The sequence below is a fragment of the Anas platyrhynchos genome, chromosome 2 (genome assembly GCF_047663525.1).
Source record: "Anas platyrhynchos isolate ZD024472 breed Pekin duck chromosome 2, IASCAAS_PekinDuck_T2T, whole genome shotgun sequence".
In the NCBI taxonomy this organism is placed as follows: Eukaryota; Metazoa; Chordata; class Aves; order Anseriformes; family Anatidae; genus Anas; species Anas platyrhynchos.
The window spans coordinates 52,640,351-52,666,463 of NC_092588.1; the positions used below are offsets into that span (position 1 = coordinate 52,640,351).

At 39.9% G+C, this 26,113-nt stretch overlaps 1 protein-coding gene and 1 long non-coding RNA gene across 12 annotated transcripts in view; one reads left to right on the forward strand and one right to left on the reverse strand.

The window, feature by feature from the left end:
• Nucleotides 1-26,113, forward strand: part of DLGAP1 (DLG associated protein 1) — a 410,173-nt gene that overhangs the window by 314,325 nt on the left and 69,735 nt on the right. The gene's annotated exons all lie outside the window — the stretch shown is intronic.
• LOC106015381 (uncharacterized) overlaps nt 10,112-26,113 on the reverse strand; it is a 36,218-nt gene continuing 20,216 nt past the window's right edge. For both annotated transcript variants that reach the window (XR_005263328.2, XR_001187365.5), the window contains exon 3: nt 10,112-13,932. This is a non-coding gene — a long non-coding RNA (uncharacterized lncRNA). The remainder of the gene's footprint in view (nt 13,933-26,113) is intronic.

The following is a 26,113-nucleotide window of genomic DNA, read 5'->3' on the forward strand; positions in this document are numbered from 1 at the left end:
GTCTGCAGGTCAAAACATGCGTGTTCACACCCTGTTGTTACTCCTTCTACAGTTCAAACTACTCAAGCCTTGCAAGAGGGAGAAGTTTCGGTCTAAATATGAACCTTATCTCTTCTAGAACCTCTTCTTTTAAGGTTGCTTTTCTTTTGGAAATAACCATGATGAATTCCAGATGCTACTGCCAAAGTTGGTGCTTAGGGGGAAGGAAAAGCAAGTCAAAAACCAAAAGGACAGCAAGAGGCAGGAACCATCATATGCATGTGTATTTCACAGTGGGAGGATGAGGAAGGGCATTTTTCTCCTGATTTCTCTCCATCCATTCCTCTGTTTTACACAAGCTTCATTTACTATTCATGTACTGTTCATATTCATGACTAATATTTACTATTACAAGTATTTCACTGTGCCTAATACCTCTTTTCCAGGTTTTCTAATTTCTGTTTTCTGTATTCTAAACTTTTGCTTTTTTATGTATTATCTCCCAGGTACAGTTGTTTGTACGTTGTAAGTTCCTTATCTCTAACTCCAGTCTTTTTATAAAGCTGCTTGTCAATTGGTTTATGCCATCAAAGGATACTTTCAATCCTTTTAACCAAAAGTGTTCAGCTTAATTCATGATTTTTCTAAAAGTAACCAGTTTAAGCTCTGTTGGAAATACATTGGCAGTACATCACGAACATCAAAGCATTTTTAAGAAATGCTGCAGAGGAGTTCTCATCAAAATCACTAACCATTAAGAAATAGTTTTCATCTCACAAAATTCTCTGCTGTGAAAGTAGTATGTGTGTGCACGAAGGGTTCGTACCGCACCACAAAGACAGGATTTAAGTAAGGTGTGTGTTCCTTCATTGCTGGGCTTTAGCTGGTGTCTAAACATAACTGTGAGGCAAAAGCTGAAGGATGGACATTTTCAGGGATTTTTCAGTGTGCCTTTGCCTGTGTTGGATCACCGTGGATGTATCAGAGTGATTTTTCATTTCTTTGAAAGTGATTTTGTTAGCACTTTTTCTAAATAAAGTAACTAACCATTTATCCAGAAGGTAATAACTTCTTTGCGTGAGGGGTTGTTTCTGTCACTTAGAAAAACGGTGCCTCTCTTTGGGGATGTATGGGGGATATAAATGGGGTGTGTAAACGGAGAAGGGGGCTATATGTATCAGCTAAAAGCATTTGGAAAACCCGTAAGAGGAAAGTCTTTATTGTAAACTGTCTTTGGTCTACGCTCCTCTTTTGTAGTGCAATCACAAGCAGAGTCCTGGTCTCTTCTCTGGGCAGCAGGCTATATTAAAAAAAAAAACAAACACACAAAAAAAAAAAAAAAAAACATAGGAATAAGGTTATGTTATGGAAAAATGTAGTCCAGTGGGTCTGTGTCATGTTACTGCTTGTGTAGTCAGCCCCTTAAAATAGAGAGAGGAGTGATTTGCAGCCCTCTCCTTGTACATCCACAGAAGCATTTGAAGCCTGCTGTAGGTATCTATTTTCTGCTGTGGGAATTTTACTGAGTTATCTTTCTCATTTTTTAATTCTTGGACTCCCAAGGGCCCATCCCTTGCAGTGGTAGCATTTCAGACAACTTGTCTCTTTTATTACCTGACTTACATACTTCTATCCATTTAATGGGGATTAGAGCTGGATTAATTCCATCCAAAAGTATCTGTATTGACTATCTTGTTGTTGCCTGTGGCTGGCTCATAGAAAGAAAACAATAACAGGAAAGACATCATTGATGGTTTCTCTTAATATCAGCCTCTATAAAATGGCACAGCAGTGAGGCAGATATGAAGAAAGAAGAAAGATATCTCAGACTTATCTCCACTGAGGTGATGTTTCAAATGCTTTTGTGGGAGACAGAAGGGCAGTTATGATCTAAACTATGGATTTAACATCCCCAAATGAGAGAGCAGTCCTTCCACTCCAGAAACACCTTTGCCTGTTCAACCAAGGAAGGTTCATTTCATCAACATTAGATCTTTCTTCGGGGACTAATCTACAAAGCTCTGATCATACATTGACAGTGGGAATTTTGTTGCTGGCAGCCCAGGAAAACACCAACTTGATGGTAATAGAAAAGACAAAAAGGTGCTATCTGTCCACTGGATTAAAAATTTTGCCTCCAGAGCAATGGCCCACAGCCTTCCAGGGCATCTGAATAAAAATATTAAGTAAGCAGCATGGACAAAACCATACCTCTGCCTGCTAGCATGTACTACAATGGTTGCTGCCTCAGGTTTTAATTTCCTTTTGCCCCATAGCATGGAGGTTTCGTTCTGAAAGCGGTAGTACATATCTACCAGCGTAGCTGTTTGGATGTGCTCAATCTAACCATAAAGCCAGCACTAATATTCTGGCTGTGGGACAGAGCTCAGTGATGTCTGGGTGCCCAACTGGTGGTCTCTGCAGCCTGCTCTGGTCTTCCTGCAGCTGAGGCAACGCAGTGGGGTGATTGCATCTGGCTGAAACCTAGCCCGGGTGTGAAAATGAGGCTGTAGGCACAAAGCTCTTGTCATCACCAGAATGAAATGCTAGACTACAAGTGGGAAAAAATATCCTACCCTCACCAAAGTGAATGTTTCTGCATGTATGTGGGAGTCATGCACTTTGTTCACAAGATGGTCTTGTAAGTGAAATGGTAATTTATCCTTGTATTCAAGTGAAGGGTTTTGAAATGAAGAAAAGAAAATACGAATTTACCACTTTATACAGACATAGAAACATTTGGGAAATGAGTGCCACATCACAACTTCATCGTGCCTGGAAAGCTGGGAGGTTGAAGCAGTCCAACAGCCCCGATATTTGCTCACTCCACATTAGTCAGACCCACGGAGGGAGCTGACCCCACACCACCAAGCTTGCCCCCAGTTCTGGGCTCTGCAGGCTGGGAGCTCCAGCAGCCCTCAAGTGCCGGTATGCATTGTACATCGTACAGCATAGCCTGCACTAAAAGCTGCCACCTATGTCATCTGGTCTCTTCAGAGTTGTTTAATGAGGTGTGAGTTAGTACATTATTTGATCCCAGGTTATTTGCAGATGAAGCCATTGTAACTGAAACTCCTCAGCCAGCAGATTCAGTCACTAAATAGGCAGCCTTTTAAGAATTTAAAAAGCCTTTAAATCATTTCAATGTGCACAAAGAGCATGGCAATTAAGAAACAATGAAAATTTAAAGCAGTCTAAAGAACATCTTTCTCCCACATTGCTTGTATTTGACTTGTACGATGCAGAAGAATTTTGTAGGTCATGTTTCTACAGCGTGCCTGTGCAGCCATGCTCACTCCTTTGCGGCACAGATAAACCTTATGATGTTGTGAGAGTTCAACCATTAGCACACGTGGGTACAAATACATAACGAAGACTGGATATGTTTAAGTGGAAAATGCGTAGCTGAGCTCAAGCTGTAACATCAGGAAAACTCTGCACTAGATTGCAATAGGTGTTTTCTCAATATCTAACTTCCGTACAGCCAGATAAACAGAAGTATCAAAATTATCTGCAGCAATGCCATCTGGTGATGCTCAGTAATATTGCACTTCTGATTAAAAGCAAAGCAAACAAAAATCCCAAGGAAATCGTGCTGTGTAGCCAGCAGGTTAGAAAAGGACTGAGAGTTATCACAGTGTATGCTAATTATGGTGCTTCAGCTGAGCAAGCTGTTCTCTTTCCGTTCTTCGGAACATCTGACCAAGAGGGGTCAGGTACTTTGTGGAAAATCTCTAAGGGACTGACTGCCTAGCCAATGGGAAAAAAATGCAAACAACCTTAAAAATAGACTTATGCCAGGCAGAATTCAAAAATAAAACCAAAGCCTGTGGAGAAGGAGGCTGGAACTGACTGTATACCAGCTGTGTCCAAGCTCTCCAGGACTCCTCAGAGCTGTCCTTCCAAAGACTGTTCTGTTGAAAAAGAAATAAGGAATGATGGTTTCAGATTTGATTTCCAAATGAAGCCAGGATTGGTTTTTGGACTTCTACCAAAATGAAGGTATCTCCACAGAAGGCCTGAAGAAATATAATAATAGTTAAGGCCTTCCTGCAGATGTTGAACTTAAAATAGATTTGGAAAGTGTAGAAAGCTGTTTGACAAAGAATTTACACGGTTCATTTCCTCTGTTTCCCTGAGTAATTCTGAAATGCAGTCTGCCTTTGGATCCACTATCAAATTGCTTAAACCAGTGCTTAAAAATGTTTTTCTTTACTAATGAGGAGCTGACCCTGGAAGAGAACACTGTTTCTAATTTCAGAGGCATCTGACTGTAGATAGAGCAAGTTTCATCTTGTCTATTCCCAAAGTTAGCTTTGTGAATTTTAAGCTCCACATCACATACTCGCACAAACACACACATGCATACACACACAAAAAAAACATGTTTATGAAGCTAGGAGAGGTTTTTAATGAGAAAAACTGAGAACACAGTTCTTGCTGGCAGATTTCTAACTGACCTGGACCATGATGCAGGCACTCATGGAAACTGCTCTGATGAAGAGTGAGAAAGGAGCAAGGCTAAGACAAAAGAGTCAGCCCCGGAAAGACTAGCTATACCCAAACACTTGGCAGGTTGCAGCAGGTTGGTTTGTATGTGGTGTATTTATGCCAAGGGCAGGAGTCAAAATAAGTTTGATAAATTCTCTTTTACCTTTTGGACATACAGAATTTTGTGACCTGGAAGGGGATTGCTGGAGTATATATTACACAGGTTCCTATTTAGGGAATGCTTGGTAGCTACAGTTGGTTCACCATGTAAGCAATGTCAGACAGTGGAATGTGTTACACCAATTTTTCATCTTTCTCCCTGGCTTTGCCTCTTTTCTCTGTTTAATTATGAATATTGAATTTAATCTTTAAAACCCTGAGCTGTTTGGTCCTGTCTGAGATACTGCCAGGATTTGGAGAGACAGCCTTAAGCATTCAAAACTGTGATCTTAAAATGTTCTGAAGGACTGTGTTGATCTTTGTAGACATTTCCAGAAGGACAGAAAAACTCTGATGTTTTTTTCAGATAACACTTGTGTGTTTGACTTCTCTGGTTGTCCAAAGGGCTTGGATATCTCCAAGGATGAAAATTACGCAGTATTTCTGGACTGACTCTTCCAGCACTTAACTGCAGTATGATTTTTATTTTTTTTCATATAAACAACTGAAATTTCCCTTGTGCAACTTGTGCCCATTATCTCATGCCCTTTTTCATGCACATCTGACAAAAACATGGCTCAGCCTTCTCTATAACCATCTGTCCGGTAGCTCCCCCCACAGCCTCCAGGCCCTACAGATCTACCTATCAACCCGTATGGGAACATCACACTCGACCCCCCTACCTGTCTCAGTGCCCACTTTGTGCTGAGACTCTTGTGCTGGGGACTGTCACACTGCTCACAGACCCCAGATGTGTTCTCACCAGCACTCAACCTCCCTCAGACTGCCAGCTCTGGTTTGCAGACTGCTTCGGCAGACTGCACAGCATGCTGCCAGATATCCACAGCACAAGGGCACACTGCTGAATGTCCTTCAGCCTGCTGTGCTGTGAGTCCCTACCAGCCTTTCCTGATGCTGAGAATAGGATGGCCCTGTGACTTGTAGGTTTGACGGTCTCCAGTGAAACAGGAAAATGTGTAATATTTGCAGAAGAAGGAGATCTGTAAGAGAAATTTATGTTATTCTATGAAAAAAAAACTTTTAAGGAGGTTGTCTAGTGGCGGCACAAACAAAGAGGATGCAGTGATTAGTAGCATCAGATGAAATGTTTTAGTATTTATTAGTGTTTAAGAGTTTATTGTACCGCAATTAAAAGTACTACGGATGCCCTTTGCATATGTCTGTATGGAATGTGACTAAATGTATTCTGCAGCTAATTCATTTCCATTTATTATATTGCACACGCTAAAGTGATAATCATTTTGCATGACCAGACTTGCACAGCTCTCCCTGATGCAGTACAGATTGTGTAAAGGTTTGGGCTATGCTTTTGCCTCAAAAAAGCATAGCTCATTTGTCTGTGTGTTATCAAGTGCACCATTATGTGGAGATGGTTGTAGGAAGGTCCAAAGCCCCAGGTAGATGGCAACTTCCCAGTGTACAGCTCCAGTGAGACAGTCCTGGTCCCACCCCACTCCTACTGGTGTACATGTACTGCAACTACCCTGTTGGAGCCTACAGCCATGCTTATCCAAATATATTAGAACGCCTGAAAGTTCAGTGCTTAGCTGAGACAAAATACCACTTGATTTACCACAGCAAATACAGAGAAGGGTATTACAAGCAGTGTAATAATTTGAAGGTTGCTGTGTTGACTGAGTACCACATGCCTGAAGTCTCATTAGGTGAGAATTAACTGTTTTTTATGCCTATAAACAGACATGAAACCTTTCCACAGTCCAAGAAGCAGTGGTTAAATCAACTGTCTTTACTGCTCATTTCCGCAAGACTTGTCTACCCTGAATCACAAAGCCTGAGCTTGCTGACAGGTCTCCCTCAGGCAGAGGCAGCAGTGTTGCTGGGGTCTGAGAGCAGTTTGCCTGGTGTCCCACTGGAGAGATGCGGTGCAGGACCAGGCTGATGCGACTTCATGGCAGGCAGGTCCAGCAGTAGATCTCACTTGGCAGCCTCATGTATCTGCATTTTGGGGACAATGTTTTCTGACTTGCAAGCAGGAGTAGGAAAACCCCCTTTGAAATATGGCTGGAATTGCATCGCAAGGAAGCAGGTTTCCCATAGCAGTGCCAGCTTGTAATTGCACACTAATAGGTAAAATGTGGAGCAGAATATAAAATAAACCCGGGGTCTGTTTCCATTTACAGATTGTGGGAGGATATTGTAATCTTTATCCAAAATGCTGTGCTCAGGGGCTAGTCATCGCTCTGAACTAGAGACACAACAGAACTTTGTGCATTAAGTATACATTGTCCCTTAGCTGAGATGCCAATAACAAATGAAGAGCAAATAATTCAATTTTCACTTAACAGAGAAGCACAACAAAGACCTGAATCTTTTCTTTGTTCTGGCTTACTTTAAATGCAGTGTTTTTGTGATGGCAGTGGCAGAAATGAGCTGAATCAGTAAGACGAATACATGGCCCAATTTATATAATGCAATCTCATTTTCAGTAATAATTCCTACTGTTTTTCTAAAATAGACTAATGTGGTCACTTCTAACTACAGTTGTCTTTTGGGAAGCAAGACCTAGGCCTCTTTCCTGAAGGGGCTATGCTAAATTAATCTATCCAGGGGATAAAAATAACTCGGGTTGTTCTTTTTAGCATGTGCTACTGCCCAGCCCTCAGCAATGCCTTGCCAGTCTCCTGCAATAAGTTTCACGTTGTTCCTTTAGGACAAACTTGAACATTTTTCATAGAATCATAACACAGAATGTCTCAGGATGGAAGGGACCTTAAAGATCACCTAACTCCAACCCCCTGCCCATGGGCAGGGACACCTCCTACCAGATCAGGTTGCCCAGGACCCCATCCAACCTCATCCTGAACACTTCCAGGAATGGGGCATCCACAACTTCTCTTGGTGACCTGTTCCAGTGCCTCACTACCCTTACAGTGAAGAATTTCCTCCTAATGTCTGGTCTAAATCTATCATTATCTACCCAAGTAAAGAGTCCTCTATCCTTTTTATGAGATCCCTTTAAGTACTGAAAGGCCGCAATGAGGTCTCCCTGGAGATAAGTTGTCTTCAGATATTAATTACAAAGCTCTCCTGGGCCATAGTGTATTCCAAGAAGTAATGAGAAAAGATAAGATATTTGATGATGATGAGCTTTTTAAAGTGACTGAGTGATTTTGGAATTAAAAAAAAAAAAAAAAAAAGTAACAATTTTTAATAAGTGCATTTAATGAGTACAGCTCTGCAGGGCCCCTCTTATACTAGAGCAATTTTTTGATGCTGTTGTATCCCATCATGTAATTCCCATTTCAGAGCTCAGATATGATGTATTAGGTACTGGATCCAGTAAATAATTACACATTTTTGTGGTGCCTAAATATATGTTTATGCAGCAGTCTAACAGTAATTGGCTTTCTGAAGCTATGGTGGACTATGGGGTGCATATATTATTAACTGCTTTTTGAAACAGACACTGCCTTTTTTCTTTAGTAATACCACAGATAAACCCAAAGGAAATGCGGCAGCAAAGAAATGTGTGCATTAAAAAAAATTACAGGAGCTGTGAAGTGTACATAGAGATATAATGTACTCTTTTTATTTCTTGCTGTTACTCTGATCTCACTGCAGTGCTTCTTACAATGCTCAATTACAAAGCACAAAACAACTCAGATACTCAGTTCTGGAAAATACCTAATGTTATCTTGCAAAGGACAGTCTGGCTGCCATTACAGACTAATAGTCCCTTTTATCAAAGGCACACTGTAGGCAAATGCGGGTAATCTGTTCTAATGCCACAACCTTTGTCTGGCCTCTGGTGGGGGGAATCAGTGTGTTGGTTGTCGGAAATTGTTTTCACTTGCTGAATTTGGCTTTGGTCAGATGGGAGAGCACTAAATTGCATTCCACTTAAAATGCAGTAAGCCATCTGAGTAGAACAATTCCTAGTTGCTCTGATCAAGGATTTGAGATAAGCTATCAGAGGAGAAGAAAAATAAATAAATAAATAAATAAATAAATAATATTAAAGAACTCTCTACTGTGACAGACCTCTTGCTTGTTCTGTTGAGAAAGATGCCTACTTTTCATCTCAGTACAGTCAAGACAGCGATGACTTGATAACCATTCTTTTTGCTCTAATGACTTTTCAAATAAATTCTATGTTTAACTAAAGTAAAACATAGATCTGTATTCCTGTGGGAAGGTTTACATGGAAGTCAGAATGTTGTAATAGCATAACAAAATAAATGCTAGCAGGCTCTTTGTTTAAACAAGGCAGGCTATTGAAATTCCTTGCTCCCACTTTCCCTAAACTCTTAGCATAGAGTGTTATCTATAATTCTGAACTTTGCTAAGAGTCGAATACAATGAGGTGCATCTGTGACGGGAAAAAGGCACAGTCTTAGCAGACTAAAAACACATAAACTATGGATAAACCCAAACCCATCCAGGAACTACTAGCCCTAATCTTCCTGCCTCAGGAAGTCCAGAGAAAATCTGCAGCTTTCCATTTTGTGTGAAGTGTAACTTACACCTAAGTGACAGTATTAGCTGGTGCTCAGTGCCATGGCCTGTCTTATCACTGTCTTATCTCACGCAGTTCCCTGAACTCGCATGTGACATTTTGCCATTTGCCCTTTAAAATAAAAAGGGAAAGCAGGGGAAGAAGGTATTCAGACAAATGGAAGTAGGGTGAGGGGACCTATTTTATCTGTTGGAAGCTCTGATGTGTTTTGGAAGGTTGCATGCTCTCACCTAGCTGAAGTCAGTTGTTGTCTTGCACCAACTTCCAAGGAAGCTGCCTCTGTCTTCATTCACACCTCTTTACACCGTCTCTCCCTTTTTGGGATGTTGCTATGGGGAAGCTAGATCATGTTAAAAGTTATGTTAATGAACAGCTCAGACTTATTCTCTTTTCAGAAAAAGGGAGACAAATTAGGGCAAGAAGTTGTCAGTTAAGATTTCCATTACCAACTTTTACCCTTCCCAAATCTTTCTCTCAGATTTTAACCATGGCTGAAGAGCTGTGTTGCATTAGCAGAACATGTAGAGCATCATTCAGTATAAGAGGGCAGTTGTGTTTAACCTCACAGCAGTTATCTCTGGGCCATTGACATCTGTCTAGGTATAGTGTTCTTGCACATACCAGACTTGGTATTATAAAACAGAACATGCTACCATCATCTGATTTGCCTCCCTAGCCATCCTCCTTTCTGAACATCATATACGTGCTGCTGTCCTGAAAGCCTTTTCCTGTTTCTGTCAATGCTTGCTGAGAATGGAAGCATGTATCTCCCTTATGGCGACTATTTGCAACAGAGAAGGCTCACACTAAGTGCAAAGGCTGGTCTCATTTTCTGTGAGGTCTGGTGGGATGGTCGGGTAATAGATGTAGGGTGAAGGGGTACTAATCCTGAAAGCATGTGTTTTTTGTGCTTTTTTTTTTTTTAATTTATTAAAAAGAAATTAACTCTGAGTTAGCGAAGAGGTCTAGAATTGTTTTGTAAAATAGAAACATGTCCAGCGCTTCAAAAATCACTCATTTCATCAACATGTAGAATCAATAACACCTTTTCCTGTATGAATAGATGATGGTAAGAAATAGATGGGCAGGGCTTTCAGCCTGAGTGTTTACAAAATGCTTTGACTTCTCTTTATTCCCTCATCACATATGACTTGGTATGTGGACTAGATGCAGATGATGTGCTATCTAGCACACTATGTTGATGTCATTTGATCCACCAGCGTAGCCAGCAGTTGACACATTTTTAGGGCATATTTTCTGGTTGTGATGAGTCTCCAGTTTCCCCGCAGGCAGGGGATAGAGAGGGATATGAGATGGTCATCAAAGTAATGGCTTCCAGAATCCCTTTATTGCCTTTAAAAGGCTGGTGTAACTAGTGAATAGAAAATAATGAGCATGACAGATTAGAGTAGGCACTGGACAGAAAGCTTAAAGAGCTTTGGGAATTCATGGGTCTGCAGAAGCAGTGTTGGAATTTCATCAAGTGAAGGGTAACTCTTTCTCCCATCTGTTTTTTAGATAGATTTTTTAATATTTTAAGTACAATATTGCAGATCAGAGCAGTCTGTTACTCTTCAAAAGTGAGACAGATTTTTTTCCACTACAAACTTTGCTAATTGAGGATCTAATTGTAAAAGGTGCTGAGTGTCCTCAGCTGCCAACATCATAGAATTAGCTCATAATTTCCATATGCTTGGTGTCACAGAAACATCTGGCTCCTCTATTTTCCTGCAGGTGCCTTTACAACCAGAAGAGTCTGGGTCAGGGGTATCAATCTGTTGGAATTCAGTTTATGATATTTTAAAAAATTATAAATGTAAATGTTTCTAGTCTCTTTCTGACAAAAGTTTAAATCTTGAACCAGATCCTAGGGAATAGTATAAAAATGGCTTGCAAAACATAGTTTCTGGACAATCATTTCAAATGCTGTTTTTTTGTTTTCCATTATCCTGCTAGAAAAGAGAGCATCCTGGGGAATGGCAGTGAGGTAAATATTTACCCTTTCTCTGTGCTTTAGTAACAGACAAAGTTGTGGCACAAGAAAATGTCAAGATTGTTTCTGTTGCATTCATAAATGGAAGAGGTGGGAGGAGTGGCTCTCTCTCTCTTTCCACCCCCACAATTAGCAAAGAGATTGTGCTTAGTAGGATGAGATGGAGCAGTCCCGGGTACCTTGCATCTGATGTCTATAAAATCATATCGTGAACTGACCACTGACACAATATTTCATATGCATGTGCTAAACAACTATACAAAAAGGCCACCCATTGCAAAACTAACAGGTGTCTATTAAAGAGATTATTTCGATTTGTACTGCAAGTAAGTGCACTTCCTGCTAGCCAGCTGTCTTCTCCTCCTCAGAATGTTCTTGGTACATGTATGCCCTTCACATCACCTTCAAAGAACTGGCAAAAACTGCATTTGCCAGCTACTGCTGATGAGGAAATGAAGCTTTACTGAATCTTCAGCCAGCTGCCTCTCCAGCATGTGTTGAGAGGAGTCAGGGACTCTTTCAATGAGGTATTCCGGCCAGCACGTATGCAGAAGCACAAAGAAAAAGGTCTTTTTTATCCTAAACCTTAACCTGTGTAACTACAAAATGTTGCCAGTTACTATCACTAGTCTCCAGAAATAAACAGCATAGTTTTCAAACAACTTCAGTGTAGTAATTCGAGACATGAAATTTATCATAGGCATAGGATTAGGCATATCCACCTGGTCTAAGCTTACAGTTTCAAAACTGTACTTCTTTTTCTCACCTGCAAAGTGATATTCTATGAGCCTTGAGACATTGTCAGCTTCTGACACTGAATTGCACTGGCTACATTGACATCATCTGGCATCGTCTTTTACATCTAATTTTTCCTCTTGGAAAATCTATTATTGTTATTGGAGCATGACATTATTCTTCTTAGGAGAGAGAAAGAAGCCCAGGGAAATTACTAATTCAAGCTGTCAGCAATATCTAGCTCATTCATATTGTTATGAAAAACATTTTACTTTCAAAATAAAACTGGTGCATGCTTGCTTTTTGACAGTGTAACAGAGAGAAGTGGGCATGTTTTTACTGGGGCAGTTGTAGAGATTTTGCAAAATCCAAATTAGCATATATCTTTCTCAAAGTGCAGAAAGTCACAAAGTGATGGGTTTTCATCAACTTGGGAGAAAGTGTTGCATTTCTCAAATTAACTTAAGTGAAAAGAGGCTTACATTGCAAAAGCAGTAATGTCAATTAAATCATTTTGTAGAATGAGGGTTGCAAATGTTTCATGTGTCGCTGATGTGCCAGGCATCTGCCAGTCAGCTTTCCATTATGCACTATAGCTGTTTTGCTGATTCTTATCAGTTTGTCTGCTTAAAATGTGTTTCTGTAAAGAACTTCGGATTTCATGCACTTTGTCTTTACTCTCACTACAGCTTTCTCACTCTGTCACCACTGAATCCATACTTTAATACTTGGCTGATGTTGGAGGCAACTGGCATGTCTTTTCCTAGACTTGTACTTACACTGTGGTTTCTCTGGCTCAGTCCGTGATGACTCCCTGCAGTCATCAAGCTTGAGCTGTTTGCCATGCTTGGCAGAAGTGGTTAGTTAATGAAGATTTGTTTGGGGACAAGCAGAAGCTAATGGGATAGCTCATTTACTTAATAAACACTGCTGTTTGGAAAACTATATCTGATGACCTCATGTCACTCTTGTCCATCACCACACTTCTCCTAGGTCTTTTATTCTAATTTTTACAACTCACAGATCTCCAGCCATTCTAGAACACTCTTCTGGAGAAAACCTAGTGATGTATCTGTACATACTTTTATCACATAGTTTTCTATCTTTTGTTTTTTCCTGCCTACGAAAAATTCTGATGTCTTGTAGTTTATCAGACAGCAACACCTCAAGCAAACTGTCAGACAACAGACTTTTCCTAGAACTGTCCATACGTGATTGACATTTTCACAAAAAGCTGAGGGAATACCAAACAGCAATGCATAACTATATATTCTGTGGCGAACTTAGAATACATGAGATCTGCCACTAATCTGCCTCTGTCTTAAAGACGTAAACTGCAATATAAAAAATATATGACATAAAAGTGCTGCATCTCAACCTGTGGCATATACAGAAGAAATATTTTTTTTCCAAGGAAGAATTCCCAGGCCGTGTCCCAGATGCCCTTTTCCCCACCAGATATGGCATACAGATAGCTAGAGCTGTTATTTTCAGAAGGCGTTTAATTTAATTTCCATGATTTGAATACAGACACTTTCTCTGGATTCATATCTGTTATACTCATATTTTATATGATTATATACTTAATGCTAAATGCATTCTTGTATCATAATATTACTGGTCTGCATCTCTCTGATGTTCACACACATTTTAATCAATCATGGCTGTAATAGTCCTTATTTCCTCTAAATTTTTCCTATGCATTCATTTTCTGGTTTCACCCTTTTTATTAGCATGAAGGGGAGAGCTGTGCATTCACAGTCAAATTTGCAGTTGGACAAACTGGACAGCCCCAGCAGGTAGGTGTCAATGCCAGCTGAAGAATGTTACATGACAGGCTGCAGGGAGTAAAGGGGAGATTACAGAGCTACAGCTCTGCCAATTTGAGAGATGTTTCTGGGCCTAGAAAATCAGATTTTCTTTTTCCTTCTTTTCTATGTTTTAATTGTGATTGTTTTGTCATTTATAATAATGGTGAGGCCATCTCAGCAGACTGGTTATCTGTGGATTGTGGTAGTATCACAGGTAAGATCACCCATCCAGGCATGAACTGTAAGACCATTCTTATTTGCAGCATCTGTAATAAAAGAAATGGGGAGAATTAGCAGAGCATATATGGCCATTTTTTATTAGCAGAGCACATATGGCCATTTTTTTAAGGAAAAAGCATTGTTAATCTAGAGGCATGCTAAACACAGTGTTTTTTTTACTGTACTTTTTTGAACCGTATGTAGTTATCTTTCTGACAAGCTGTCCCTTTTCATAGGTTCTTGCTTTGTTTCTTTTTCCTTTAATTATGTTTCACATTGCTAGTCTGAGTAAACTACAGAACTGTTCCTGATTTTTTGAAACTAGAAGCACTGAGAAGTTTTACACTGAAAAACTTGTGTAGCTGTGCTTATGGTTGACTCTGGTACCTAATCCATGAGCCAGCCATTGTGTAAACCTTTCACAATGTCTTTGTTGCTATTTCACTGTACTTGGTAGCATTAAGGTCAGTCTCCCATTCTCATTAGGCTATGTAGTCTATTCCCTCTTTGAGTTAATGAGTCATTTGTATCTTCTCAGAATTATTATTTGCCATAATGGTACTACCTCCACTTGAAGTAGGACTGAAAAAGCTGCACTTCAAGTGACAAGTTCCTTGCAGAAACCAAAGTTCAATCCAAGTCCTGTTTTATTAGTAAAAAGACAAGAATGCAGTTCACTGTAATGTAACTTCTCTGGCCCATTGGCAACAGGGCAGAGTTCAGGTCATGAGAGCAATGAACCATTAAAAAGAATCTGGCTCACAAGAATAGTACTTGAGATTCAGAGACTTTTTGCATTTCGGCTTGCAAAGGCCAAATGCATGTGTGAAATTTAGTTATTGTACTTACTGAAAATAAAAACTCTTAAACAGAAGTTGCTGGGCTATTGAAGAGCTGCTAGCAAGGTGATCTCAATACTGTCCACTGCCTGACCCATAAGGGGGGGAAATTAATGGGTTTATAGAACTTGATTATCCACGTCACCATTTTTCTTAACAGGAAAAATGTTTCTTCATTCTACATAGAAAGATTGAACTAGCAGATTATGCAAGAGATTATGCAATTCCTTCTTGCCACTCAAGGAATTTAACAGTGGAATAATAGCTAATTTCTCATCCTGCATATAATTACGGCAAATTCTGCTGAGAGGATCAATTTTTTCCAGTCTCCATTTTCTTTTTATCTAATCATACTCAGCAGAAAGCTCTGCCAGTAATCTGACTGGCTTAATTCCACTTCATGATTGTTCTTTTACAAAAATCTTTTTTTTTTTTAACAAGTTGTTAAAAATACAGTACAATTACAGTATATTGTGTTCTTCCAACTGGTAGATCAAGAACTCTAAAATTAATGGGTGAAAGTAAGGCCTGTATTTCACTCAGATGCATGGACTGTGTGGCACAGGGTCAAGTTTTTTAATAAGTGCGCATGGATGTGCTGATTTATCTCATTTTATTGCCTACAGAGATCCCTCATTTCATTAATGGGTCACAATTGGCCATAATCTAATCTGACACAAGGTACAAAACTGTTAAATAGCTTTAAACACAAATACAATTACCCTTAAAAAAAAAAAAAAAAAGTTGATAATAACAGTGGTAGTATGAATTAAGCCTAGTTCAGGCAATCTGAAGAGTTACAAGATAAACCCTTTTTTTTTTTTTTCTTTTTATGTATTTTGATGGAAATATTAAGAATTCTTACTCTTACTGAACACTGAAAGCCGTAGTGCTTCAGTAGCTGAAGTGAATTTTGCCCTGAAATAAAGATAACCTAGATCATCCTCTCTGGATATCAGAAGAAAAGACATTCCTTTATGTCTTCTGAAGCTGAGCAGCTGAGGCTATCTGTGAAATCACAACAAAATTGTGCAGGTGTGCTTAGCACTAGTTCCTTCACAGCCTGAGTGCTTCACGGGCTGTGATGTGTAACTGTGTGATGCTGTAGCTTGCAGCAGCCAAGGCACAGCTCCGAATTTCACAGCAGCCTCGAGTGCCAAAGACAGACAGTCCCAAGGAGTGAAGTTCGTCTGGGCACCTTTTGTCTTTCATGTTCTGGAACTCATGCAACTGCCATGATACCCTCATTTGCTAACATGAAAACTGTTCTCACAGCTTTTAGAAAACCAGAAAGACATGCTTAGAAAGCAGCAAGTAGCAAGCAGCATTGAAAGCATAACAGAGGTCATTATCTGCTGTACCTCCTGCTTCCAAGGAGACGGATATCTGATCCTGGAAACAAGGAATGTGAAATGATATTTCTGATTTAGAAAGCTAATAAAATCCTTCAACAGGTGCTTAACTTCAAATGTGCCTCTTCTATTGCAGAGGTTTGCAACTTTATTATTAAGCAATGCTTATTTTCTTGAATGTTTCTGTTGTGCCCAGGTTTTGTTAATTTTTAGTTGGTCAGCTTTATTCAATCTTGAAAGATTTTTTTTCATGCATTCTCCTGTTTATATTACTTGTTTCAATAAATTCCACTGTTTTTACCCCTAATTTAGGGTACAAATTAGTTCCAGGCAGAAAAAGCCAGTCTGATTTGACATTCCTCTGAAGGATACATGCTTGTGGTTATGACGGAGAATCATTTCAAACTAAAAATGAATAAATTAGAACCCTCTAGAGGGTAAATGCAAATTTGGGTCATAGCTTTCCTAAAGACCAATGACCACAACTTCATCCTCCAACACGATTGTTCTTCATTAGCATCAGCAGTAAGCCCTACAAAGCATTGCTGGAACTCTCTGCCTTTCACAATGACACAAGTGGAGATCAGTTTTGCAAGACCTAAGAACTAGATTTCCTTATGCATATATTCTCATGTAGAAACAAAGGGGATCGCATAAAGAAAATAGCTAACGATTTTTCCCAGAGATTTTCATTTAAGGTATGAATCCCTGGTTCCCTCAAAGTAAGCATTGTTTCACAATAAAGCATCTGAAGCAGAATGCAAACATTTATTGTCTTCTACAGGCACCTTTAGAAAGGATAACAACATGTTCAACAAAATGGTTTTCTTGCAAAAGCTGAAGATATCTCACATGCTGAGGAAAAAAAAAAAAAAAACAAAAAATAAGCACCACACCATAACTATGTATTTTTCTAAAAGAATAATAAAATAAAATAAAATAAAATAAAATAAAATAAAATAAAATAAAATAAAATAAAATAAAATAAAATAAAATAAAATAAAATAAAATAAATAATAAAAAAGTGTTGACATTTTTGCCTGAAGCTCTGGAAGACTGATGTTCAAACCAAGGCCCAAGTTGTTGTCTGGGCAAACTGCCCTTGGGGAGCTGATGGAGGAGTAACAAAGCAGATGAGGTGACCTGTAAATTGTTGATGACTCTGAGATAGACGAGGAGTGAGAATGGCACTGTTGGATTAACATTAGGAGGGTAGTGACTTGTCAAGGCAAGAAGACTGAGGTGGAAAGCTACAGGAGAAAATGTGTTAAACTGGGATCTCTAAGAGGACTCACCACGATCAGAGAGGAATTCAGCTGGGACTAGCTGGGACAGAACCTCAAGTCTATTGATGGTTTTTGAGGAAATAGATAAGCCTCAACCTATTCCTTATAATGAGTATCCCCAAAGGACCCAGAAAAACTTTTAACTCAAAAAACTTTAAACTCAAAACAATACGTTTTACCAGTCAGTTTTACCTGTAGTTATTTTTAAAATACAGAAAGATCAAAGTGAATCGACAAGACAGTACAGAAATAAAAAAGTCTGATGAATGCATCTCCACCTGCCCAGGGTGTCCTTGCTTCCAGGCTTGCTTTGCCCAGCTCAGTGACTTTCTGAATTGCACAGAACTGCACTGAGCTGAATTGCTCAGTCTGCTCTGCTTCTAGGCAGCTTTTCTTTCAGCCATCCTTGGTCCAGGCAGTGTCTGTTCCCTGCTCTCCTCAGCAGGCTGCATGCACAGCAGGCTTCTACTGGAGCCTTCCTTCATCCCATTCCCTGCTGCAGTCATGCTCTGCTGGAAGGAGCACAGCGCACAAACCAGGAACAAGCATATAAAGTGCCTGCTGTCCCTGCCAAGGGGAAGTGAGAGAGTGTGGATAAATCAGTCAGAGAGAGAGGAGATGGGCGAGACAGACGGTGCCAAAGCTTTTGGTAGGCACAGCAGGAGTGCATGGGACAGGAGTGAGGAAGTGCTAAGAAGCCTGAGACCAGAGGCAGGGGATAACAGGGGGACTGTTGGAGGGAAGGCTGTGATTTAGAAGGCCAGGAAGTGTCCTGACTTGGGAGAGATGCCTGAGGAACAGCTGCTAGAACTGGGTGAACCTGGGTTGCATGGAAGGGCTGGGGAAAGAGATGGAGATGAGAACAAATTGGAAGAGTCAGTGGAGAAAGGCTTGGTGAGGAGCAGTGGAAGTGTGTGTTCCCACGAGGCACACTCTTTCAGAGCTTGACTCCTGTTCCTGAGGTTTCTCGACCTTCATCAGTAAATACACACAGGCATCTCATGTGTGTCCACCTGGAGCATGATGGCCATCTCCATCTGTTATTACCCCTGGTGCTTCAACCAGCAGTGAGGTGGATTTCAGTCTCATAATGATGCTCTTGATTTTCAATATAACATGGCACAATAGAAATTTCTCTTGTGCAGTTTTCTCTTGTTGCTTTTTTTTGTAAAATAACTAAATTATGCAACTGAAATTATTTTAGAAGACTGTTATTAAAGCCACAACATGAAGCATTCATAAAGTAGAAAAAGCTAGGCTTAAACTTACATGTGCAGTCTTATTTGGCTTCAATGTAGACCTTTTCAATTTCACAGACCTTGATTATGGTTCTTGTATCAAGCTTCACAGAAGGTGCCTGCCTGCCTTCCAGACAGGAGAAGGACTGGACTGTGCTCAGGAGATAATCAGGGGTTGTCAACGGATAAGAAATAAAGGAAGCTGCTGTCCACTGAAGACAGAGTTCATTTGTTGCAGAAGACAGAAGGTGTGTAACATGGGAGACTAGGGACTTGCAGTGATAAAAAAGATGGTCTTATAGCTGAATCCATGGAAAGCCATCATAGAAAGCTGCATTCTGCCCTGCTTCTCACACAGTGCTGCTGTGAGATGTTAACCATCATTTACCTCATGTCTGCCTGCTTTGAGTTCTTGTTTTATAGTTTTCTGGCCCGAGATGCAGACTTGATGCAAGCCCCTATCCATCATTTATCAGCAGTCCTGGCTATCGGGGGAGGTCCCAGCTGACTGGCGGCTAGCAAACGTGACGCCCATCTACAAGAAGGGCCGGAGGGCAGACCCGGGGAACTACAGGCCGGTCAGTTTGACCTCAGTACCAGGGAAGCTCATGGAGCAGATCCTCTTGGGAGTCATCATGCGGCACTTGAAGGGCAAGCAGGCGATCAGGCCCAGTCAGCATGGGTTTATGGAAGGCAGATCCTGCTTGACGAACCTGATCTCCTTCTACGACAAAGTGACGCGCTGGGTGGACGAGGGAAAGGCTGTGGATGTGGTCTACCTTGACTTCAGCAAGGCTTTTGACACCGTTTCCCACAGCATTCTCCTCAAGAAACTGGCTGCTCTTGGCTTGGACTGGCGCACGCTTCGTTGGGTTAGAAACTGGCTGGATAGCCGGGCCCAAAGAGTTGTGGTAAATGGAGCCAAGTCCAGTTGGAGGCCAGTCACTAGTGGCGTCCCCCAGGGCTCGGTACTGGGGCCGGTCCTCTTTAACATCTTCATCAATGATCTGGATGAGGGCATTGAGTGCACCCTCAGTAAGTTTGCAGATGACACCAAGCTAGGTGCGTGTGTCGATCTGCTTGAGGGTAGGAAGGCTCTGCAGGAGGATCTGGATAGGCTGCACCGATGGGCTGAGGTCAACTGTATGAAGTTTAACAAGGCCAAGTGCCGGGTCCTGCACCTGGGGCGCAATAACCCCAAGAAGAGCTACAGGCTGGGAGAGGAATGGCTGGAGAGCTGCCAGGCAGAGAAGGACCTGGGAGTGATGGTGGACAGTCGGCTGAATATGAGCCAGCAGTGTGCTCAGGTGGCCAAGAAGGCCAACGGCATCCTGGCTTGTATCAGAAACACTGTGACCAGCAGGGCTAGGGAGGTGATCGTCCCCCTGTACTCGGCTCTGGTGAGGCCGCACCTCGAGTACTGTGTTCAGTTCTGGGCCCCTCGCTACAAGAAGGACATCGAGGTGCTTGAGCGGGTCCAGAGAAGGGCGACGAAGCTGGTGAGGGGCCTGGAGAGCAAGTCCTATGAGGAGCGGCTGAAGGAGCTGGGCTTGTTCAGCCTAGAGAAAAGGAGGCTCAGGGGTGACCTTATCACTCTGTATAAGTATATTAAAGGAGGCTCTAGCGAGATGGGGGTTGGCCTGTTCTCCCATGTGCCTGGTGACAGGACGAGGGGGAATGGGCTAAAGTTGAGCCAGGGGAGTTTTAGGTTAGATGTTAGGAAGAATTTCTTTACTGAAAGGGTTGTTAGACATTGGAACAGGCTGCCCAGGGAGGTGGTTGAGTCACCATCCCTGGAAGTCTTCAAAAGACGTTTAGATGTAGAACTTAGGGATATGGTTTAGTGGGGACTGTTAGTGTTAGGTCAGAGGTTGGACTCGATGATCTTGAGGTCTCTTCCAACCTAGAGATTCTGTGATTCTGTGATTCTGTGATTGATTTGTGGAGGTATTGAGGTAGCATGGGAGTCACAAGGAGCTCTTGCTTGTAGGTGGTGATGCAATCTGGAAAATTAGTTAGCATCTCAGATGGGGCACTCAAAATTGTAGGTAATCTGAGATTTAACTGTTCTACTTCTCATTTCCCCATCTCTGAAATGAGAGCAATTAACCTCTTTTTCCTCAGAAGAGTGCCTTTAAAATACAGTAATTCTTTAAGAAGAAAAGATTAGCCACCAAGAAAAACAGTAATTCTGTCTTTTGAGTGTCATGTGAGCTGTGTTTAGTTGATCTGTGATGGGACTGCATGTTGAACAAGCAGGAAAACCCAACAAATGACAGAGTTGCTAATCAAATTAGCATTGCTTATTCTGTGTACCAAAGCAGTAGCCATTTTGAGAGGAAATAGCCAAGGGGGCTAATTTTAGGCTTATGGAGGCTGTAATTTTTTTAGTGTTGAGTACAGGTCATTTATTGTTTTTCAAGCATCCTCTAGGAGGCCAATATATTATGTGCAGATGTGTGGCTGTGTATATGATATGGAAAAATATACAATATACATTTTATACCTCATCTGTTCATTGATTTTTCTCCCACACAAATAGTTTAAAGTGTAGGTTATCCCCCTGTGTGTGCATTTTCCCTGGGGTCTTCTGTACATGGCTTTTATAAAAAGTCCTGTTCATAGTGGGAATTGCTGTATTCACCTTAAGTCATTTCAACAGTCATATGGAGTTATTTCATTGGCAGAAGATGCAAAAAGTGCTAAAGAGTGCTGAGGGTCATGCAGTACCTGCCAAGTCTGAGAGACCTTCCCCCAGTTTTTATACACTTGCAGAATTCAGTGTTGGTATAAGTAAAGCACTTTTGTATGCAATATTTTAAAGGTCTACAGATCTGATGAATCATAATAATAAGTCTACCCCCAAAAAAAGCTATTATTAAAAGCAAATTGGCAGAGACTGAACAGTGTCAGAACAAAGTGATCCTACAGGCTGCTATAATTTTGCCTTTGGGTTGTGAGATGTATTGCACACAAATGCACTGGAATATATTGTTAGCAAGGCTAAACATCGAAGATCTAAGAAAAGCTAAATGTATTGATAACAAATGTTTAAAAGGAAGATTTTTATTGTGGTGTTTTAAATGTTCAGTATTTCAAAGAGTTTCCAGCTTTAGCCTTAATAAACCCCCAAAATGTTTCCTCCATAACTTTGCCTTCAGCCCTAGAAATAAGTCCTCTTCTTGAAACCCAAAACAGCAGTGACAGCTCTTCTGCATGTTAAGACGTCACTACTTAAAATCTGATATCTCATATCCCTGCAGGCTCAGAAACCGGAGCTTTTTATCACTGCAGAGGGCTGATCTCCAGCTGCCTAATTGTTCTGAGCAGCTGCTTCTTTCAAATCCTGTAAGGACTTGATGTATCAAAGTTGAAATTATCAATTTCTGGCATGAAAAGCTTTCATGAGTTTTATACATATATTTGTTTTTATGGTCTCAAAGCTTGAGCCTTATAGAGTTGGGCACATAACTGTACAAGAAATCAGTCTTTGAAAACTGAAACACTAGCATGTTTTTTAGAAGTTCTCATAATATGTCTTCATTTAGGAAAGATGCAGCTACAGAAGACTTGAGCTGTTGAAAACTTATTGACACTCTGACACTCGTGTACTTTTTGGAGTAGAATGTAACACAATACAGTGTTGGCTTCAAAATATGTTGTGGGTTTTTTTTGCACAGCTGCCCTTTGCATTCAATTACATGACTTCAATAATAATGAAAAATGCCCTATCCAAAGTAGGGTTTCATAACAGTAAACAGTATAATTTGATCTCAGAAACATTACGATGGTCAATTAAACAGAAAGTCAAGCAACCAGCCACCTGTTAAAGCCCTTCACTGTCCCTCCATAATCTAAAAAGCTCTCCCTGCTCTCAGGCATGCCCAGTCTTTTAGAGAAGTGAGAAGGTCACCTCAGGGGGCTGCCAGGAGCAGAGGGAGGCAGGAAGCCATGGAGCCATCCCAAAAAAGCATCCCTACCCTGTCCCACAGCAGACCCACCTAGAGCCAACCCAGCTACCAACAACCAAGTTGGTGCTCCTGCATTTACTGTCTGCTGAAGTTGTTGAGTTTTGATAGTTCTGACAACACTAATCATGTGTTTGGTGTTAAAAGCTTGGGATTTGACATAATGATAGACCTACATGTCTTAACTAAAGGTTTTAAAGCTACTTTGAAATGACAAAGAATGACATTTTCAGAGATTTTATGACAGCCAAATGATATCATATGTTCTTCCTTGTTTTTCTGTGGAAATTAAGTATCTAGACCAAAGTCTGTCATTAAACTATTTTTCTTCAAATAGCTGTCATATTAGCCACAAATGCAATCAGTAAAGGGCTCATTTTCCACAGAATAGTGGCATATACTTATGGTATCATAGTGTTACCATTTTGATGCTATATGGGGTCTATACAAAGACAATCCAGATTTGAATCAGTCCAGACAGAAAAGGTGTATGACCATGCAGGTAAGTGTATCAGCATGCAAAATCCAATGGTTTTACAGTCTCTTAAAATTATCTCATTTTTGCCACATCCTCCCCTATACTGAACAGTAAACAGGTGGTTCCTTAGTTAAATCATAAAAAGCACTGATAAAACTCCATAGCAAATCACAATGTGCAGAGGTAGCCCTTTGCACACGCTTTGCTATAGGTTTTCCATGTTGCATTCCTGATTCACTTAAATTGTCCCTCAAGGTTTTTTTAGAAACTAGAATAAGACCATTTCAAGTTTTTTTGTTTGTTTGTTGGTGGGTTTTTTTGTTTGTTTGTTTTGTTTTGAAGGATAAATAAATCAGTTCCAAGCTCTGCAAGCCAAGCAAGTGAATTTATATCAGAATGACTTCTGACTTGGTGCTTCACACAGAATTAGAAATGTATAATGTGAAATGGTTTGGAATTTCCATGTTTCAATCATAAATATAAATGCAGGACTTGGCTTTTGACTATGCTGGGAGGAAATCTGCTAATGTCCACTAAGTAACATTGTTTTGAATGATAAGCAGGTGTTTGTTGGCGTGAAATTGTGCTGAGATGAGGAGTAATAAAGGTTCAAATTTTACAAAACACTTCCCTCCCTTTTTTATCGGCAGAGTGAGTCCTGAAAACCCTCTGTAGAGAAAAGGTAACTAGGTCGTTTCCATGATGTGAAAAGGGGTATCAGACCAATACATGATGTATAGCAACAGACTTTGAAGGCAGTATAGCTGCTAAACCACTTAAGAAGCAATTGATTTTACAAATTGCTGCAATTTGTAAAGTTTGTCATTTGTTTTGTTCTACTGACTTCTTGGAAAGATAATAACAAGCAGATTATGCTTGTCATGTATTACCTTAAATTCTGATGGATTAGTTTGCTGCCATTAATTTTAATATTCTAAGTAGATTTTTTCCTTTTCTAGTTAGTTATGCCACTGTAACATTTATGTTCTCCATGACTTCAGGAGAGGTAATTGATTTTTTAATATACTTAAGTTATTAAACAGGACTTTGTAATTTCTTTTTTCATGTACCACTATGTGTTTTGAAATCCAATTAACTACAACATTTTGCTAATTCTCTACATCCATTCTTTTTCTGTACAACTACTCTTCTATAAAGTGAAAATCTTAGAGTCTACCCATACATACTCCAAAAGTTAGCTGTACCTGTAATCTCTTTAACTTTCAAGAATATTTCCAAAAACATTTTCAGAATGGGCCTCTTAAGTTGAAATTGTGTACAGAAAATGTCATACAGTGATCTCTGAAATCTTTCTTTTCTTGCCAGTGAAGAAAAAAAGATTAATTTCTTTCTTCGTCAGACCATTATTATTTCCTGCTGAATTTACTGTTCAATATTTCTGGTTTCAAATATCCTGTTTCTTTACTTTTACAATAAATCCTTGTGATTTCATTCACACTTTTAAAACTGATTGTGATAATACTCAATATTAACATTTTTCATCCTCGAAATAATCCATGAATGAGAAAAATAAGGATTATGAGCCCTGTATCACTGATGAGAAAGCTGAGATATAAAGAGAATTAGAGCGTGAATTTTAATCTGGACATTCTGATTCAAGTCTTGTAAGTGCTGATAGCCTTAAGCTTCTCATTTAAATATTAAAGTTTTCTTCCCCTCATATTAATAACATATATGAAGTGGGCTTACATGGCCTTCTATTTTAATTCTTGTTCATTTAATCTCATTTCAATTAAGAATTAAGATGAAACAAAAATAGTATTAATTATAAGCATTAACTTTCACCTCAATAATTTGTTTTTCAATCAACAGACATTAAAACGGTGATTTAGGAATGATTATGTTGATTTTAAAAGTTCAAAAACTGTGTCAATATATTTCATAATTAAAAATTTGCATTTTTCTAATCAATATACTGCTAATGGATTTTTGCAGAGTTATTGCTTAATTAAGTTTTGTCAAGCAAAAGTTGATTCTTGACAAGTAGATGAAAACTAAAGAACAAGCAAGCTCCCCATGACAGCTGGATATCTAATCCTTCTCAGAGAGGGGAATGGACAAACTGAGGTTATTTCATTTTGATATGCATGAAGCATCTGCATGAAAAATTTTGCTCAGCATCTTCCCAGGAGTCTTGCTTGTAACACTGGTGATTTACCTCGCTTTTTTTCTGCTCAACAAATTAAAACTGGCTCATTTTAACAGGTGTTTGCCTTTGGTGTTTAGAATGTAAAACTTCACGCAACCAGTCACATTACCCAAATGTTTCATATCTATCTGGACTTTCTTTTATGTGAGACAGGAAGATTAGCCCTTATAGTTGATATTAACTGTATTTCCTAAAAATGACTGAAATCATTGACTTTCTTATTTTTTGCAACACAAATGTTTGCACTCATGAGAAAATTCAGCTGACTTAATTTTGGCAAATCAAGGAAATAAATGGCAAAAACAGCTGTAAGGAAATTGATATTTGGATAGCTTGCTTGGAGTACAGTGAGAGTAGAGTTTCTCTCTGCTAGAACCATTAATTTTGCTGATTTACTGTAAACATTTGAAAAGACATGAGAGAGCCTAATTTCCTGTCTTTCTTTTAGAAATAGTACTGCCTGATTCCCACGTGCAGCACACTTCAGCTTGGAGTGTTTATCAGTACTATTTATCATTCCTGTTGTGCCTGGGTGGCAGTCTTTGAGCTATGGCACATGTGCTACCCCAGTTCACTACAAAAAGGGACCTGCAAGTCCGCAGGGGATCCCTAAACCTCAAACAACATTCAAAGTTGTTTCAGCTAGGAGACCACCAAGACCCCTTCCTTAAAACTCTCAAAACCGGGGAGTTCACATTCAGGTTTGTGACTCAAGAGGTACAAATTACAATCTGAATGAAGTAAATAGAAGGCAATTTTGATTTTGTATGAGGATGAGAGCTTCACAGAACTTCAGCAGAAAACTTTAAGCCTTTTGTAGTCACAAGATTAATCGTTAATTCAGGATAGCATTTAGCTCAGACATGTTTATCCAGCATTATTAGTGAGTCAGCAGCT